The sequence below is a fragment of the Mandrillus leucophaeus genome, unplaced genomic scaffold (assembly GCF_000951045.1).
Source record: "Mandrillus leucophaeus isolate KB7577 unplaced genomic scaffold, Mleu.le_1.0 Scaffold1041, whole genome shotgun sequence".
Classification (NCBI taxonomy): domain Eukaryota; kingdom Metazoa; phylum Chordata; class Mammalia; order Primates; family Cercopithecidae; genus Mandrillus; species Mandrillus leucophaeus.
Genome location: NW_012098555.1, coordinates 380,831 through 385,039, shown reverse-complemented (window position 1 = coordinate 385,039; position 4,209 = coordinate 380,831).

The window sequence follows — 4,209 nt, the reverse complement described above, 5'->3', positions numbered from 1 at the left end:
CAACAGTGAGGGAATGAAAAGGCAAGCCACATATCAGGAAAAATTTGTAACCCTGTAACTGACAAGGAGTTTGTATCCAGATTTTGTAAAGAATTACAAATCAATAAGAAAAACATAAGAGACAGATTTGTCATAAAAGAGAGAGATGGCGGGGTGGAGGAAGAGAGAAAGAGAAGACTTGAACAGGCACTTTATATAAAGGGATATTAATAGCTCATAAATATGAAAATGTAACCATCTGAAGAGAAATTTTAAAAAATGCACATTGAAACCGCAGGGAGAAGCAACCACTGCCCACTAAATAGATACAACACAAAAGAGCAATACCACCAACTGCTGTCAAGTATTGAAGCTACAGAAACTCATATATACTGATGATGGGACAACTATTGGGGAAACAGTTTGGCATTATTTACTAAAGTTTAAAAAGTTTAAACTGTGCATTCCCTATGACCAAGCAATTCCACTTCTATACTGCATTGTATACATATATAAAAGTTATATATTTACTTGTTCAGCAGGACACTAAAAACTATTTAGAAGAGTGTTCATAATGAAATTGTTCACAATAGTTATAAAATAGAAACAACCCAAATAATCAACAGTAAAATGTGAAATTAATTTATATATTTATACAATGCAGTATGAACTGCAGCCACATGCATGATATGATCATATAAAGATAACATTGAGTGAAAGATCCCATATACAAAATAATATTTATGTACTATATGATTTCATTTATACACACTACCTAAATTGGCAAAATTAAAATTTCTGTAGAAGCTCTTCCAAAGAGCATGTTATAAATTAAGAAAATAAAAGAAGTGATTATATAAAAATCAGGATAGTAATTAAGGGGAAGGAAGGAGACATAGGATTGGGGATGGGGAATATGAGAAGCTGGCCTCTGGAGTACTGATGTTCAATCTCTTGACCAGAGTGATGTCATGGGATCCTTGGGGTGTCACTTCTTCAGCCAGAAACCTCCCTGGCCAGTGGTGCTTTTGCCCCAGTTTTACTTGTGCCCACTGGGCTCATTCCACCCACTCGACCTGGCAGGCTGCATTAGGCTGGCACTACCAGCCCACATCCCATACCTGCCAAGGGCGAGCCAGGTGCGGAACAGTGAGGGGTGCGTGAGCTAGTGAGCATGGGGTCTGGTCACTGCACAGTGTTGGGCATGTTGGCTGCAGTGGGGCAGGCAGCTCCAGGTAATGACATGGGTGCTGGCTCCCTGTGAGACTGTGGCTGGACCAGGCCTACTGCAAGTGGCTTTCACAGCAGGCACCAGGGAAGGCGGTGGCACCTGGAAGCTTGGGGACACTAGGAACCACAGAGCCACAAAGAGGGTGTCACAGCCCTCGTTCAGGGAGCTCCTAGGTCTGGGCTCCCCAGAGGGCCTCAGCTCTTCTTCTCGTCACCTGCAATGTGGCAACTAGGGGACGTGTTTCAGCCTTGTTTGTATTACAGCTCTTTCAGCCCCACCATTTAGCGAGTCCTGAGTTCTTGTACCGGGTCCAAGAAAAATGAGACATCCGGACAAGTGGAGGGTGAGCAAGGAAAGAGGTGCTTTATTGAGTGACAGAGCAGACCTGCAGTGGGTAGCTCCTCTCCACAGGCAAGTCATCCCAACAAGTGCAGCTCTCAGCAGAAAGGAGACCCACAGTGGGTACCTCCTCTCTGCAGGCAGTTTGTCCCATTGTCTGCCCAAGTCTAGGGGACTCTGGAGTCTTTATGGGCTTCAGAGGGGAGGAAGTGCATGCTGATTGGCCCATGAGTGGAAAAAGCACGGTAAGTTCTCACTCCAGTCCACAAAACTGGCAGTCCAGCCCCCAGGCCCCAGACCATCCTGGCCTGAAGGTGGGTTTTCACAGAGTACCTTCCCCTTTCTTCCCAGGAGCCTGTCTGCCTCCTGTTGCCATTAACCTGGCATCCACAGTGCCCACAGTACCTAGTCCATGTTGAGGGGTGTCTGCAGCCCCATACTGAGCCGTTCTTAAGCCCCTCCATGGGCTCCCTCTTGTGCTCATAGATGCCCCAAGTCTGGAGGCAGCCAAGGTGGCAGGGGACTGGCATGTCAGCCTGCCCCCAGCATATGCACACCTGGCTGGGTTGTGACAGTGCCTAGGCTCAGTCACAATTTTGCTCTGAAACTGGAGTGGGCACTGGGAGTGGGTAGAGGCCAGGCAGCAGGAGCAGGTACGTCTGTGTCTACAGGGGCAGGGAGGCTTTCTGGACCCCCAAGAATGTAGAGAAGCCTAGGTCTGAAGCCATGGCTGGGTGGCTGCAGCTGTGCCTGGGAGGGTGGGGCTCTCGCCTCTCCAACCTGGAAGAGGGCAGGGTTTCCACCTGTTCCCGGCTCCTGCTGGCTCCCTGGATCATGCAGCCCCGGCAGAGTCTCCCCGACTGCAGCCGGCATCATGGCAGCCTGCTCCTAGACAGGCCATAGATACCATCAGTGGTAGTTACACAGATGCTCATTTTATAATAAAAAATGTGACCATTTGTTGGGGGTTGCATTTTTGGCATGTGTGTTAAATTTCACAATAACAAAGTATAAAAGTTATATATTTGTTTCAAAGTATATTCAGGAGAGTATTTTTTATTAACCTGTTTAAATTTATATCACTAAAATAAAATAACACTATACGGATAAAGGATGGGCAACAAGGGCAATATTATTATTATTGTTTCTCTTATATCCTCAAGGAGCTCTAATATATTAACCAAATGAAGAACATATAGATAAAAAGATATTCAAATTATTTGGGTCATATGGATGCAAACAGGCACTATCAACTTTTTTATTGCATGTTTACAATGAGTAAATATGATACAAGAGATAGTTCTTATTGCTAATATAATTGAGGAATATATAAACCATGTAGTCTCTTGCAGATCTGTTGAAGACTATTAATTTGTAGACCCCTGATATTAAGTGGATATTAAGTGTCTTATCGCTTGAGAAAAACACTGGACAAAATTTGTTGAGGTGTCATACTGATATTTCCTTTGCAAATATAACGAAGGAAAGATTGCCTTTTTGCCTTTGACCTGTTCTGGGTTTTGTTTGTGCTTTTTATCATAGTTCATTATTTTTCAGTTGAATAAATCTACATTTTACTACATAATAATCTACATTTGAGTGATTATGAATCCTACATATGCATATTCTTGACACAACAAATGTAACATAATATAAATGGAGCCCGATGTATGAATGACGTTTCGGATATATATCCATGTGTCATACTTGTTGCGTGCATCTTATTTATGCCGCTTTGTACAGTCTTCAAAAGAGTGTTCTGATCAACTTTCTGTCAGATCAGTGTGATCCATTTATAAGAAGGCATATTAGACAACACAAAGAAGCATCAGTTTTTCCATGAATTATAGAAAGTCTGTTCTAACAGATTTGACCAAATGTGATGTGCAAATGCTTCTTGATTATTAGCTCAGTAGATAAACCAAACCTTGAACCTAAAATTGAGTCTATCCATAAAAGTATCTGACATTTGATGAGCATGTTACTTATTAAACCTTTTCTGTTCCAAATTGGTATACATGCAATAAAAAAGCAACAAATACAATATCACCCATCATGAAAATGTAGGTATATATTATTCTTTCTATTTTATATAAAAAAATCCCTTCCCCTCAAAAATTAGGTACATGGCAAAAACATGGCAGATGAAAAATGAAAAACAATTTATTTGGTCTGCAAAATTGGTTCTGATTGTTCTTTTTCAGATAAAGATATCTACTTCATTAAAAAGTACTCTTTTGGAAATTGTAAGTTTGTTGTTGCTTTAACATTCTTTTAAACATTGCTTTAACATTTTCTTTTTCTGCTTACATGTAGACTTCACTTGTCAAATGAAATAACTACTAATTCTAAATTGTTTCTCACTCAGGGGAGAATTTAATTCAGCATGTTTTTTACACTGTGTTACACAAATAATGCTTCAAAACATGGACTATTGATGCTGAAAAAAAAAGTAAATATAAACTTAAATCCCTGCATACTTAGCACATAAGAACATACATGTTTCCTTTCCTGAAAACAGAAATTCAGTCTATTTTAAAATACAGAATAATAGATTGATTCATAGTTTTTCACCCAAATGCAAACACTCTTTTAAACAGTAATCATTAGAATTGCATATCACAGAAGATCAGAACTATAAAATCACAGAAATATTTTAT